The sequence below is a fragment of the Capra hircus genome, chromosome 19 (genome assembly GCF_001704415.2).
Source record: "Capra hircus breed San Clemente chromosome 19, ASM170441v1, whole genome shotgun sequence".
Classification (NCBI taxonomy): domain Eukaryota; kingdom Metazoa; phylum Chordata; class Mammalia; order Artiodactyla; family Bovidae; genus Capra; species Capra hircus.
The window spans coordinates 61092172-61100217 of NC_030826.1; the positions used below are offsets into that span (position 1 = coordinate 61092172).

Consider the following 8046-nt stretch of genomic DNA (forward strand, 5'->3'; position numbering starts at 1 on the left):
CAGTGTGTGTGATTTAAAGGGGGTGGGGGGATGAACAGCAAATCGCCTTAGCTTTTTTAAATGATTTATCACCTAAGAATACTTGAGGATCTTCTTTGATCAGAATTATATCTCATTGAATTGTTGAAGCATTTTATTTTTTTTTTTTTACGATCTCACTGTTGAAGCATTTCTGTGTTTCACATGGGGTAGCAGAGACAGTCAATCCACCGCCGTGAGTTACACCCTAGAAAGCCCGATTGCTGTGTTGCAGGGTCACTATTCTTCCTGGCGCACTCTGCACGGACAGTATTTCTCATGTGCTCGGCTTTGTTTTTGTTTTGTTTTCTCTGTAAAAGGGCTCACGTGCCCTGATCTACAGGTGACGGTCAGAACCGCTGCTCCGTGTCTGCTCATTCTACTGTTAATTTTTGACAACTCAGGGGGAAAAAAAATATAACAAGCCTAGTTTGGTTCCAGGTACACACAAGCTCGAATGTTTCTCTGCACTGAGACGAATGTGGCACAGCTCACCACCGCCTGCTACGCTTCTGTATAGCGTTGGATCAGCCATAGAAACAGGACAATCTGTAGACCCTGGGGAGGGCGGGGAGGAGGCAATCACCGCGTGCCCGTCAGAGACAGGCACAGCTGGGACGGGCAGGCGGGGCGGACGCCACTGCCCAGAGGGACTCGCAGCTTGTGGCGCGCTCGCAGGCTTCGCGACTTCAGCACTTTACTCCGTTTTTTACTACGAATGTTCGATGCGATTTGATATTTATAACTGGTTTCAGAGCGATCTGCTCAAGACGTCCATTCTGTTAAGTGCATGGGAAAAAAAAAATGTATGCCAATTTCAGTATGTCAGTAATTGAGGTTTTTAAATGTTTGGAAGAAAATGAAAACAGGATTGCTGATTTGTTCTGTATCCCGTGACATTCTGGTACTTCTAGATTTGCAATAAATGTATGGCTTTTTTATTTAGAGGGAGTGGTTCGTTTCTCATTGACACCTCCGCATGCATTGTTGGGTCCAACAAAGCTTTTAAAAACTCAGGGAGGATTCGTTTAAAATAACATTTTCCGAAGCTTTTCTACAAAATCTTAACTGTACTAGGGACACATAAACGGCTCTAAGATGTGTCTGTTGAATGGCATTACTTCATAAATGAACAGCGAATGAGTGAAATGATCCAGTGACCACAGAACGATAGCTAAGCCCATCACAAACAGCAGGCGAGAATGGGGACTGCCCCAGTGGTCCAGGAGCTAAGACTCCGAGCTCCCAGTGCGTGGGGCCCAGGTTCGATCCCTGGTCAGGGACCTGCATCCCACAGGCTGCAACTAAGAGTTCGAACGTTGGAACTAAAGATTCTGCACGCCCCAACTAAGAACCAAATATTTTTTTTTTAAGTAGTAAGTGTAAACAGTTTAGACTAACCATATGCAGTGACAGAACAGGCCTAAGAACCAGCCTGATCTGCGAGGAAGCAGCATGGCCTCTGCACGTGGGGGTCCGTGAAAACCGCTTCTGTTAAACTCCAGACAGAACTGCTGCAGGGTTTGCGGGCCCCACAGGCTCAGGCACAGCTGCTCAGCTTGCCTCTGCAGGGCAAGAAGCGCCACAGACAGAATGTAGATGGGTGAGGATGGCTGCCTCCATAGAAGTCAGTTCACGTGAAAGAGACACGGGCCCCCAGTGTTCATCACAGCACTGCGCACAGTGACTCGGGCATGCAAGCAGCCGAGATCGGCAGACGGGTGGGTCAGGAAGCTGTGGTGCGTGTACACAATGGAATATTACTCAGCTGTGAAAAACGAACACATCTGAGTCAGTTCTAAGGAGGTAAATGAATCTGGAGCCTATTACAAAGTGAAGTCAGAGAAACACCAATACAGCATATTAACGCAAATGCATGGAATTTAGAAAATCCGTGATGATGATCCTATATGCAAGGCAGCGAAATAGACACAGATGCAAGGAGCAGACATTCGGACTCGGGGGGAGAAGGCGAGAGTGGGACCACGCGAGAGAACAGCAGCTGAGCCGAGTTTATTACCGTATGTAAAGCAGATGACCGGTGCAAGCTCGATGCATGAAGCGGGCACTCAGAGCCGGTGCTCGGGGACAGCCCGGAGGGAAGGGTGGGGACGGAGGTGCGGGGTTCAGGATGGGGGACACACACACCCCTGGCAGATTCATGTCAATTCTGGCAAAACCACCACAATGGTACTAAGTAGTCATCCTCCAATTAAATAAATGTTTTAAAAAGTTAGTTCATGGATACTGAAATTCGAATTCCATAAACTTTCCACACACTATGAAATACTGTTGTTTTTTTTTTTTAACAACATAAAAATACAAAAACCATGCTTAGTTCGAAGGCTGTCAAGAAAAACTGGCAGTGGGTCGGAGCTGGCTTGTGCGCCGCTCCACGGCGTCTGCGACACCGTCACAGAGGAACCACCAGTGGCAGACTACACCAACAGTCCTGACGGGCAGATGTGGAAACAGTGACAGATTTTATTACTGGACACCCAAATCACTGCATTTTGTGACTGCAGCCAGGAAATTAAAAGATGCTTGCTCCTTGGAAGAAAAGCTATGACCAACCTGGACAGCATATTGAAAAGCACAGACATCACTTTGCCAGCAAAGGTCCGTATAGTCTCGCTATGATTCTTCCAGTAGCCAATATATGGATGTGAGAGCTGCACCATACAAAGGGCTGAGCACCAAAGAATTGATGCTTTCGAACTGCGGTGTTGGAGAAGACTTGAGAGTCCCTTGGACTGCAAAGAGATCAAACCAGTCCATCCTAAAGGAAATCAACCTTGAACATTCACTGGAAGGACTGATGTTGAAGTTGAAACTCCAATACTTTGGCCACCTGATGTGAAAAGATGACTCACTGGAAAAGACCCTGATGCTGGGGAAGACTGAAGGCAGGAGGAGATGGGGGCAACAGAGGATGAGATGGTTGGGTGGATGGACACGAGTGTGAGCAAGCTCCAGGAGACAGGGAAGGACAGGGAGGCCTGGCGCGCTGCAGTCCCTGGGGTCGCAGAGTTGGACATGACACAGTGACCTAACAACAGTCCTGGCCTACAGGGAAAGGTCGTTGTGGCCAAAGTGACCCCCAGGCCACAGGCGCCAGAGACAGGAGAGCCCAAACAGCCGCCAGCCCGCCAGCAGGAGCCACTTCCTGCGATTAGGGCGGTCTGGCTTCCACCTTGCTGACTAGATAATTTCTCTACAAATATAGACTGTTTCCTTCCCCCAAATAAAATTAATCCAGCTGTAAAAATGAGTTAAGATCATGTGCTCTTTTAAGACAAATGCATCTCTGAATCAATGTTTCCAGGCTTTTAAACAAGGTTATCAATTATGTAAATGTAGCATCTATGCTTTTTTAAAAACCACCAGGGAATTCCCAGCTTTGTGCATTTATCTCCCCTCCCTTTAGCTTAATACCTGTTGATAAAATAGAAAATGGATTCTAACTCAAAGTTCTCATCGTCCAGTCATCCAATCAAGCCACCTAGACGTATTTATTACACCTAGACTTCTGTACTCCTCGAATATTCTAAATCAGAAATGATCATGAATCCCTATTTTTAAAAGCTCCTAGGTACGTTCAGTTCAGGCTCTAAGTCAGGTCAGAAGTCGTGTCAGATACGGGGCTCATGAGCATGCCTAGTTTAGAAGCTGTTGCCCTTAAAATTCCAAATGGTTACAAGCATTAATTAAAACCACCAGAGAAAGACAATTCCAACATGGCACCTGCTAATGCTCGGTCGTGTCCCACTCTGCGACCCCGTGGACTGTAGCCCCCCAGGCTCCTCTGTCCACGGGATTCTCCAGGCAAAAACACTTGGGTGGGTTGCATTTCCTTCTCCAGGGGATCTTCCCAACCTTCGGACCAAACATGCTGAAAGGTCTCTCCCATGAGTATACATCCGTTGGGAAAAAAGAACCTGTCCCAGTTTCCAGATTTATCTTTAACAGGAGTCCAATCCAACAGGTGGACGGCAGACTGTTGCATAAACAAGGAAACTGGCTCCCTCTGGTGTTCAGCGTCTGTCATGACTGCCTGATGGTGCAAGACAAGAACTGTCAAGGTCAGGAACTTACAAAATTTCAGCTTTCATGTAAGAGAAAGTCTCACAGCCAAATCACAGTGACCACAGTGACTGCGGATCTCCTATAGGGGAAACGGAATAGGAAAACCGACCCCCCAGGACACTGTCTCTACAGGCTTTTAGAACAGGCACATAGGTATGCGTGGCTGAGTCGCTTCGCTGTCCACCTGAAACCCTCACAGCATCGTTCATTGGCTACTCCAGTATAAAAGAAAAAGCTTGAAATAAAGTACAGCTCACCTGAGACTACTGGGAAAAATACAAATTGTGGCTACGAATCTATACTATTAATATTTATCTACCTTTCCAGCAACTCAAGACGACGGCACACTAAGGAGACTAGCAACCTACCCCCTAGAATCTGATCCAAATGTTACTGTCTCTACGTGGGGACTCCCTTTTTTAAAAAAATAATAATAAGCGTTTATTTTTATTTCTTGACCGTGGTGCAGCCACGTGGGATCTTAGTTCCCTGACCCGGGATGGAACCCTGGCCCCTGCCCCGGAAGCATGGAGTGTTAACCCCTGCACCGCCAGGGAAGTCGGGGGACTCCCTCGCCAGTCCTGACTCCAGCGCTGACCTCCGGACCGTGCCACAGCCAGCTGAACCCGCCCTCGGCAGAGCCCCTGGTCCTCCTCCCCAGACCTGCTCCTTCCTCCACAGATCCTATTGACTCTGCTTTCTGACTATATCCATAGCCAGACCGTCTCTGCCAAGTTGGCCAGCAGCCCACAGTCAGTGTGATCCGAGCTGGAGGACTGGTCGCCTCCCAGCTGGTGTGCCCACTTCCACCCCTGACCGCCCTGGCCTCCCTTTTCCATAGGGAGGCCTTGCAACAATCCTTTGAAAGCACAAGCCATACCCAGTCCCATTCACAACCTACAAAGCCTTAATGTGGGCTCCCCACGCCCTGCCTGGGGCTACAATTTTCTGCCTCGGTTCTGCCAGGCTGGCTGCACTGGCTTCGTTATTGCTGCTTGAAATCTAAGGCCTCAGGCCTCAGCGAGTGTGGCTCCCGCTGCCTGGTCCACTCGTCCCTTACATGTGTGCACGACCCGACCCTTCCGTCTGTGCCCCCACCCCTGCCCGATGTCAGCCCCCAGGGAGGCACGCCTGGGCCCTAAGAGACGCAGCGCTTATTTCTGCCCCTCGGGTCTCCACCAGGACTCGTCTACTCGTTCTTACCACTGAGGGAGGTTCGAGCTTTTAGACTGGGGGAGAGTCGCCTCACAGTGCTCTTCGTTTCTGCTGTACAGCAACGTGAGGCAGCCCCTCCCTCCGGGCCTCCCTCCCACCCCACCCCCAGTCAGGGCGAAAGTGAAAGCCGCTCAACCGTGCCCAACTCCTTGCGACCCCATGGACTATACAGTCCATGGAATTCTCCAGGCCAGAATAGTGGAGTAGGTAGCCTCTCCCTTCTCCAGGGGATCTTCTCGACCCAGGAATCGAACTGAGGTCTCCTGCACTGCAGGTGGATTCTTTACCAACTGAGCTATCAGGGAAGCCCAATCAAGGCAGAACTTTTTTTATTCACTGGTATATTCCCAAGGCTTTGAAAAGAGTCTGGCACATAGGAGGTGATGCTCAAAACATACAGCTGAATGGATGAATTAGTGGGTTTCTCAGTTTTCATTGACTTTTCCAAAGATGAGCCTCAAAGGGCTCCCGGTAAGGCCCTACTTTGGGCAGGTCCACTCTGAGGAAGAAAATCCAAGTTCGTTGGAGACTAAACAGTGAGAGAGAGCACCACTAGGGCAGGCGCCAGGCTTCTGTATATGCCAGGTCCACAGCAGAGGAGCCGACTAACCAAACAGGAGAAACATTTGGGAAAAGAAAGAGAAAGCACTCCAGAAAGTTCCAAAAAGCAAAACTTGAATTTCCTGCACACCTGGCCACTACTTAAATAGCATTTACACTGTATTTACAACTATTTATATTGTATTAGGTATTGTAAGTAATCTAAGGGTGATTAAGGTGTCCGGGAGCATGCGCATAGGAAATACACAAATACCACACCGTTTCACAGAAGGGACGTGAGCACCCCTGGATTTTGGTATTGTGGGGCGGGGAAGGGGTTTGGTTCTGGAACCAACCATCCTGCAGATAGAAAGACTGATGCTTGGAGGGCTGTGAATGTGAACATATTGCTGGTGCAGAATTTACTCTATATTCATGCACACACATATGCTAAGTCACTGCAGCTGTGTCTGACTCTGCAGTCCTATGGACTGTAGCCTGCTGGACTTAAGCCATTTTCCTGGGGCTTCCCAGGTGGCGCTCGTGGTAAAGAACCCACCTGCCAACGCAGAAGACATTAGGAGACATGGGTTCCATCCCTGGGTCAAGAAGATCCCCTGAAAGAGGGCATGGCAACCCACTGTAGTATTCTCGCCTGGAGAATCAATCCCGTGGACTAAGGAGCCTGGGGGGCTACCATCCATGGAGTCGAAAAGCATCAGACACAACGGAAATGACTTAACACGGTACAAGCTATTTTCCAGCAGACTTTTTTCTTCCATGATGTCTGTCTCTATCGCCTTTTTTTTTTTTTTTTGCCGCACCAGGCAGGATCCTAGTTTCCAGACCAGGGACTGAACCCGGGCCCTCCACAGTGAAAGGCTGGGGTCCTAACCACTGGACCACCAGGGAATTCCCTCAAGGATGCTTCCTTTCCCCTGTGGTTCAACTGGGAGCAAGTAATTTTCTATGTACTGAGTCTCTCTCTTTTTGGTGTTAAAGCAAAGCACTGGGATTTCTCTGACTTTGAGCAGCCCCAGATGGTCCCACTTGAAAAGAGGTTGAAAGAAAGTTTAATCTCACAACCTCTTCTATAAACAATCTGAAAACAACCAGTTGAATCTCCTGCTTGTGGCGCTGTCCTTCTTATGAGGTCATGCAGCATAGTGAAGACAGAGCAGAACCTGGACATGAGGGAGCCCTGGGGTCATCTCGGCTGCTGGTTTAACTACACACGAGTTCACACCAGCCTGCGCTTGTTTCCACACTGTTAACACTTCGCAACTTCGCTTTCCAAAAGCGAAAACGACGCAGGAGGCCCTTGGCAATGGAAAGAGAGAGCTAAAAAAAAACCCATCTGTTCCAGGGAATCACAGCAGGTCCCCAAAGCACATTCACGGGGAATCCAGAAGCCTTCACAGGGACCCCCAGCTTTCAGCCTATATGAACACGGTCTGCACACACTGAAGACCCCACAACCTTTTCCTTCCAGAAGCTTCTCTCTCCTGTTAACTCAACTTCAAAGGGACACCCTCCCACGCAGACTGGAAACCGGCCACAACTGAGCACCGACCGCACTGTCCAACACAGCAGCCAGGAGCCATCCGGCTGCCGAGCGCTGGGCACGCGGCCACTGGGAACCCAGGCGCGCCGTCCCAGCAAGATACCCACGGAATGTGCAGGCTTAGTCCAGAATATAATGGACAGTGACACAAGTCAGACGGAGAAGGACAAACGCCGTGGGACCTCTCACACGTCTGGGGCCGAAAAGAGCAGAGCTGCTAAACGCAGGGAATAGACGGTGGTCGTCAGGGCTGGGGGCGGGGAGCGGGAGCCACGCGGTTCAAGGTCCGAAGTCGCAGGGAGTAGGGGGCCTGTCCCGAAGAGCAGCGCCCGGCGCCGCGAGCACAGACGACACTGTCGTAGGACACCGGCCCTGCCAGGAGACCCGCCTCAGTGCCCCCACCCCCGGCCCACGGAATGTCCACGCCTCGGGGAGCTCGCGCGGTCACCTGTTGATGCCGGGACGCCCTGAGGACCGGAGCCGCGCCGTCACGCCAGTGGCCCCCGCCTCTGTCCGCACGCGCTCACGGGCTCCAGGGCCGGCGCCGCGGCCGGGGCCGCTCCGAGCACCCGCGGGCCCCGAGGAGCGGGCAGGGCTGCCGCCGGGGGCCTGGCCTCGGCCGG

At 50.7% G+C, this 8046-nt stretch overlaps 1 protein-coding gene across 2 annotated transcripts in view; it reads right to left on the reverse strand.

Moving 5' to 3' along the window:
- ARSG (arylsulfatase G) overlaps window positions 1-8046 on the reverse strand; it is a 102763-nt gene extending 94717 nt beyond the window's left edge. The window contains exon 1 of one of the 2 annotated variants that reach the window (XM_018063936.1): window positions 7872-8046. The gene's annotated coding sequence lies outside the window, so the exon portion shown is untranslated. The remainder of the gene's footprint in view (window positions 1-7871) is intronic. The other variant, XM_018063938.1, reaches the window with a different exon arrangement.